Raw genomic sequence first — 8,107 nt, 5'->3', positions numbered from 1 at the left:
TACGGGCCGATTTCGTCCGGGTCGGTCGCTATAGTCTCTGTTTCAGATGATTTCAATATGCGATCCGATAGATTTAACGTTGGTGGGCTTTCACTTCCGGTTCGAGGACCTGGAGTACATTTTGCCTCAAGCAACTCTGCTCAGAATGGAAGGAATTGGCAGAATAATCAATTATCCTCTAAAACTACCTCCCCCTGGCCAGCCTGATGGAGAGGAAAGGAACTGGTCGGAATAACGTTGTCCCTTCCACGCGCTACGTCCGGCCGGGGAAATTGCCCTCTGTCAGGTGAAAAGAAGCAGCTTGGACTCCTCATGCATAGAAGGAGGCATGAGGTCAGTCCGCTGCCGCCCCCCCAGGTTGGCAGAGGAAGTGTAGCGCCCAGGATTACGTTAGATAATTGGCACTGGGTGAAAAAAGAAAACTGGGTTACAAAATTGTGGGATAAAAATGTAAAGAAATAGAATAATCAATTATTTAATTCCTGGCAGTATTGTGTTAATGCAATAAAACTAGCCTATTTAGACCTGAGGGCGATTCTACAAAGTATAACATAATGCTTAAAACACCAAAAGGGGTTCCGGGCCTGAATGGACTCTTGAATGGACTCTATGGAGACAAAGGGACCACTACTGGTTGCATGAAGCTCAAAGCATAATATCTGCCCTGCCCAAACTTTTAATGTCAAAGCTATAAAAAGTGTGCAAATATATATAAAACGCGTGTTTCTTTGCACGATCGACGGAGAGATCACATCCCTGCTGCGCGCGACAAAGTTATTAAGAAAAAGAATATAACGTCAGTATAACAATCCCTGCGTGTGAGTGAAATGTCAGCGTGGTTGCCATAGAACGACGGTCCTTTGATAGGGAGCAGTGGGAGCACCTGCTGATATCCTGTGTCTTCCGCACTGTAAAAGTGAGAAGGTTTCAATCCTTTCCACCTGTCATTTGGGGAGGGGGAGAGGGGAGGGAGGGAGGGAGGGAGGGGATCATCCGAATCTCTATCCGGATGTGCTTTCCCAGAAGAGGTATAAGCCGGAGCCCACAAAGAGCCCATCACAGACACAGAGCAGGCCAAAAAACGCGAAACAAGAGGAAGATTTATAGAAAGAAACCCCGCAGGTTTGGGTAAGATTTCACCAGGGGGCGGGGCAGGGGGGGGGTAAGAGGGGGTTAAGAGGGGGGGTGTAGATCGTGGGCAGTGTTGGCAAAATATTACTTTAACACTAATATACTACTTATTACTTATTACTTTTAAAAAAAGGAATAAAGTTACACTACTTATTACTCCCTGAGAAAAGTAACTAGTTACTTATTACTTATTACTTTACTTATTACTTTTTTCTCTCGCCCCCAGTAATTTTGTCCCCAAAAGTCTTACTTTGCATTTTCAACATTAGCAGGCCCCCCTTTAACATTAGCAGGCCCCCTTCCACCATCCTTGATCGCGGCCATACTCAAAATGATGCGAATACTTCCAAGTATTGAATGTTATAACGCTTTGTTGTGCCGGTGTCTCTGTCTCCTCCACCTCCTCCATGCTTAGTATGTTTACGTCTCTTCTCTCTAACAGTGCAGTCTAACGAGTTACACACACTAGTTTAGGTTGTTGTTCCGTGTTCCGGACGGTTTAAGGCCCTCCCTTCTGCATCCGATACTTCACACATACGTACCGACGAGTGTGCATCGTTTCCGTATCCGCTCTAGAGTCTAGATCTAGAGCGGATCAGCAGTCTGCAAAGCAAATTGACCCCTATCCAGTCTACCATTATAAATAAACACTCAAACCCACAGTTCCACCAAGGCTTGTGAAAATAGTAATAATATTACTTTTGGAAAAAAGTAAATGTAATATTATTACTCAAAATGTGAAAGTAACTAGTTAAGTTACATATTACTGGAAAAAAGTAATAATATTACTGAAAGTAGTATATTACTTAAGTTACTTGCCAACACTGATCGTGGGATGAGAGAGAGAGAGAGAGAGATCATTTGGCTGCACTGCCGATCTGTACATCAGACAAAACAAGGGGTCTGGTTTTGATGTTAAGATATTCTCTTCTTCTCTCTCTGATCCGTCCCTTTTGTACCAGAAGAGATGTCTCAAGATTTCTCAAACCTTTGAAAACAAAGAAAAAGGAGCTTCCTTAATCCCCCATGAGTGTCGTTAGAGGTGGAATATCCATCTAGCGTGCACGGACAGAGACACGAAAATCCATCTAGCGTGCACGGACAGAGACACGAATATCCATCTAGCGTGCACGGACAGAGACACGAAAATCCATCTAGCGTGCACGGACAGAGACACGAATATCCATCTATAGCGTGCACGGACAGAGACACGAATATCCATCTAGCGTGCACGGACAGAGACACAACACACCAACGGATATTGTCTAGAAGGTAACCGGCAGGGCAAACTGTTTTACTTTAAAAAAGAGTAATAATCCAAGCCCTATTATTGTGTAAGCCCTGTTTTAAACACACATGTCTCAATTTCTTTACTTACTGTAAGTATCAATACTGCAATGTAGAAACCCATGAAAAAAATATCTACAAGCTCACACCGTGTTGCAGTGTGACACGTTGTGAACTTGTAGATTGTCTATTTTCAAATAAGCATACAGTTACACAGGTATACTTCTTAAGGACTGAAGTGGTTAATGTATGTTATTTTTTTAATAAGGATCAAAATCAAACTTTTCTTGGAAAACTCAAAACTGTGCTTAATACAGTACTTGAGTAAATGTACCTATGTATAGTTAGTACCACTGCCAACAACACAGGACCAGATAATGGTCTAGAACTATAAGGCAACCAGCAGGGAACACGTGTACAGATTGATTTTGTTTTATCCAAAGCCTATTGTGTAAGCCCTATTCTATACTGTCAAACAATAGCATCGATCTACAAGCTCACAGGGTGGGTGGGCATAGTGGTGGTAAGCTTGGTTAAGCTTGTGGATCTGCCGTTATCGAACATGCATTTAATGCCTATAATGATGACATGCTCGACGGGAGAGCAGGTTATTGAACGGTCTCTGGTTTGTATAGTCAGTCGTGCGTTGTAAATTAAATGGTATACGCTACGCATGGATTTATTATTGATTCATGTTTTCTGTACGTCTCTGCTTTACACATGTGTGTTTTATCTTTTCGGCAGATACGGATATAGTACAATGCATTTATGTCAATAGAAAACCAATCAATCAATCGATCAATCAATCAACCGATCAACCAACAAGGGCCTGCGCTATCACAAGGTACACATTCATGCTGGAGTCAGATGCACAATGCATTCCACTGTTCAAAGGCCTCTAGGACTGATTTGCACTGACCTGTTCGTCTTTTTGTGTGTTTTTCTGGCACCTAAAAGCAGTGGTTTCCTGACTTTTTCTCTTCAAATTGACACTAATTAGCCCCGCGGACCCCCATTTGAAAAGATATGCCATGCAGGGACCCCCCATAAGAGAAGATTCTTCCGGCTCTAGCAGTGATTCTCAACCCGTTTAATGTCAAGGACCCCCTCCAGTTGGACATGCATTAGTCTACGGACCCCCCCATTTAATGGCATTTATATCTCTGAGACTATATTGTAAAATCAAAGTTAATTTAACTCTGAACCAAATGGACCCGTTATAGGGTCCATTTGGTTCCATTTGTACACTCTCTGAGTTACAGACCCATAAGGGTCCATTTGGTTTAGCTGGGGACCCCCTGGAACTCCCTCAAGGACCCCTAGGGGTCCCCCCTAGGACCCCACTTTGGGAACCTGCAGCATCCATAAGTATACATCATGCACAGTACTGTGCGTATACAGCTGATGCTACAGTATGCTCATGCACCTTCACATCTTATCTATGCATATTTACCATGTGTAAATATTAAATAATATGCAGGCCTATACATTTTAAATAACTTGACGTCTTATCTCAGGTACTTTGTTTCTTGTTTTTCTTGTTTGATCTCCTTTCCCCCCTTCATAAGTTGTCTTTTTTCCCACCCACTTTTTTAACACTTCGACTTGAGGGCTTTACAGTATAAATTAGGTCATATTCGTTGCTGTTGGGGGGATTGGAGGAAACCTCATAACTCCATTTTTGAGGTTTTAGATTTTTGTGTGCTATTGAACACCCTTTACATCTGTGTGTCGTTTAAACAATATTGATCCAATGGAAAGTAGTAAAAAAACGCAATAGCAGACACTCATAATCCAGAGTGATTTACAGTAAAGCAAGAACAACACATGGCAATACATCAACTACATAGAAATATAGTCACAGAGGGTCGATCATATAAGCAAGCTAAGAACCCAACATCCGTCTAAGTGTAGAGGATATCTGTACACTATGAAACTACGAGGATACAACTATAGTGCTATGGCTTTGATGTGACAATAATAACGCAGATTCTGAAGGTCATAGAGGTGTATATACAATAATAATATAGCAGAAGGTTATTATGTAGCCTCTTTGCCACACACACACAGAGGAATGTGAAAAACACTCCATGGCGCCGTGCTGCACGGTGGGTCAATAGACTCAACCCTTTAAGAACTCCTTTTAAATGGGCCCCATTTGTCTTGGAAGACGTGTCGAGCGTCGGCCGTGTCACACCTCACTGTTTGCCAACTGAGACAGAGCGAGTGACGGAGAAAAGAGACAGTGAGTGAGTGTGTGCGTGTGTGTGTGTGTGTGTGTGTGTGTGTGTGCGTGTGTGTGTGAGCACGTGTGCGTGTGTGTGTGAGCACGTGTGCGCACGTGTATCTTTGTTCTTTGAGTATAGTTACTGCCCTTTGGCTTTACAGGTCAAGGGCATAATGTGGAGGAGGATAAATAATAAGAATGTAAATTGCAAGCAGACAGACAGAGAACAGATTGGGTTCTGGAGATTTACTAAGCCAGCCTGCTTCCGTCTAACCCTGCCTGCCAGGGGCCTGTTCTGTAATTAAGCATCTGCATGGAGGAGGAGGAAGAGGAGGAGGAAGAGGAGGAGGAGGAGGAGGAGGAGGAGAGGGAGGAGGAGGAGGAAGAGGAGGACTCTAGTCTAGGTCTAGGATAGTGTTTCTGAACCGTCTTCATTTCAAGGACCCACATAATCTTTGTCTCCGGCAACACTGGACAGAAGACTATATTTTTGCCCCTCCGTGTGCCTGTGTATACATGTATACTGTATATGTCTGACCGTCTATTAGGCCTGTCAAAAAAAATCGATTCGAGTTAGAATCGCAATTCTAATGCCGTCCGATTCAGAATCGATTCTCATTTTCCAAAAATCGTTTTTTTTTTCGTTTTTCGTTTTTTTCTTGCACAAATACCTGTACATGCAATGCATTATGGCCTGGGTTTCTGCATAGTGCATTTACTACCAGCTAAGCTAAGCCTGCCAATTGTATTTATTTTACACCTGTTTTAATACTAATGTGTGTTTCTGGTATTGAGTGAGAAGAGATTTTGTAACTTTTGTACTGGTTCAAATTTGTGCAAGCTAAATAAATGAGACATGTTCTTACTCTTGGATTTAACCTTTGTGTGTTTAAATCATTCAGTTGATAAAACCTTTACAATTATAAAAGCGTTTTACTAAATGTACTCTGCTTTCATGCCAGAAGACTGGAGTAGATCATGCTAAAATGTAATTTAATTGTTTTTAATAAAAATAAAAAACTGCTTTAGAATCAAAAAAAAAAAAAAATTGAATCGAGAATCGGAAAAATCGAAAAGATCGTTTTTGAATCGAATCGTCACCCCAAGAATCGGAATCGAATCGAATCGTGGGACACCTAAAGATTCGCAGCCCTACCGTCTATGAACAGCTAATCTGAAGCACCGTTGGACCGTTCTCCGTGAATCTTTACACGCCCACTATAGGCCATGAAAGAAAGGCCACCCTATATGATTCAAATGGGCTGGTGGCACTATAACAGGCTCATACAGGTCATACAATCAAAATGGTTTCCCCCGTGGTTTTAAATATCCGGAATCCCCAAAGAGACCTGTACAGGTCCCTTTGGTTGCTATACTACTACTGGGGACCGCCTCGAGACCCCTCTAGGACCCCTGGGGGTCCCCGGGCCCCATGTTGAGAACAACTGCTTCTAGGAGGGGTTGGTGGTTCGTAAACACCCCCTCTAAAAGTTCAAACCGGGCCCTTTGGTCCTCATCACAACGACCAAATCGAATCAATAAATCACGCATGCAATCAAGCAAATTCAGTCTCGCCCAAAACACGGCCTTACACTCGACTGCAAACCAAACAAAAACAGGGGGTGGTGAGAGGTTCAATTCCCGACCGCGGTGCAGCTCAAAGCGCGGCAAGGCAGGGCGCGCCAACGACAACAAATGGTAGCGATGGGTTGGTGGGAAGCTGGCGAGAGACGCATGCATGCATGCATGCGTCTCTCGCCAGCATGCGCTTCCTTCCTTCCTGCCAGGGTGCCTCTTCAGCGGCGAGGGGAGATCATGAACTTCAGCTATGCGTCAAAGCCTGGAATTTCATCGTTATTGTATTTCTTTTAGGGGCACGGCCACTTGTCCTTTGGTGTGGTCATTTTGAGGACACAAAAGGCGCAAATGCCAGGGTGGCAGGGCCTTAACCCATTCAGACCGGAGATCAGATTCATACGAGGTTTCCACTGGACACACACTGGTCTGATTATAACCCATTCTGACCTGAGATCAGATTCTAAAAATGTCAGTCGTTCTTCGATTTTTCAAAAATAGCAGACCTACAAGCTCGTAGCGCGCCACTCGGTGGCGCGCTATGAGCTTGTAGATCTGCTATTTTTCAATAGCTAAAGCATAACATGATGCTAACACCAAAATGGGTTCCCGTTCTACAAATACATTCTAAATCAGTTCTAAACCCCCAAAACGACATGTATATATACTGCATGTATTTAAGATTTGTGTTATTTAAAATACAGCTTTCTCAATTCAGAACCTTAGAGAGACACTGGTGTTTAAAAAGCACATCGACAGGAGGACAGACAAGTCAAGTCAGCATGAGGCACACTTGCGGGGCAACGCGGAGAGGGGTATGAAGGCCTAACTCTGCTCCCATGTGGCTCTGGGACTTCGTGTGGACCAGAGCCATCTAATAATAATAATAATAAACTTTATTTATATAGCACCTTTCATACATAAATGCAGCTCAACGTGCTTCACAGGGCAGGACACAATAGAAGAGTTGAGATGTTGAGGGGGGCAGAAACCGAGCACTCGAGCGCTGTTCATGAAGCCTGAACTGAACTGAGACTGAAGCTGGAGTTGGAAATGCATTGTTTTCAACGAGGGCGGGCGCAAATAAGAGCCGTTTTACTTTTAAAGTATTGTACAGTAACAACTAAAGTCTCTTTAATGTTTATGTTGTATACTATTACTACAAAACAATCTAAAATAAAGGGATTTAAGATCATTAAAGCTGGGCTGTTCCCTGAGTCCAATGCCTTTCTGCCTATACTTCCAGTCCAGGACCAGGTCCCAGTTGGTTGTCCCCATTCTCAATAGACGTCTATGTAGAGGAGCCACCCATTGGACTGAAGCCCCGTATAAGTGAACGCCGTTTGCGTCTATACCTAAGGCTCTGGCGTGGAACCTGGAAGATCTACGCACGCACAAACAATTGCACGCGTATAACTGCCCACAGCTGTCACGTGACGTGGCAGCCTTAAATAATGCATCAAGTCATTAATTTCTGCTTGCTGCTTTGGCAAGACACCAAGAAGACATAACATCAAATGTGGTTATAGTTTATCACGACGACATGTGCACGTCACATTATACGTTGGGTGTATTTCGCTGCGAGCCATGGGGTGGTGCCGCAACCTGCCTGGAGAGAGTGCACGTACGTGCACAACATGAAAGGATCACATCGGCCGCTATATATGCTGATCACAGACAGACTCGGATCATTCTGCTGGGAGTCAGAGGAACATGAAACCAAGGCCAGATCAGACGTGACAACTATTTTGAATAGTATCTGGTTCACTTTTACGGTGGGATCCATTTCATTCGTCTGCTCCTATAATACGTAGACTCCACTGTCATCTGTGGACAGAAGCTATACCAAACCATTATAAACCCATTTTGACCTGAGATCAGATTCTA

The sequence above is a fragment of the Protomyctophum parallelum genome, assembly GCF_964188405.1.
Source record: "Protomyctophum parallelum genome assembly, chromosome: 17".
NCBI lineage: Eukaryota > Metazoa > Chordata > Actinopteri > Myctophiformes > Myctophidae > Protomyctophum > Protomyctophum parallelum.
Note: the sequence above shows the minus strand (reverse complement) of the source record.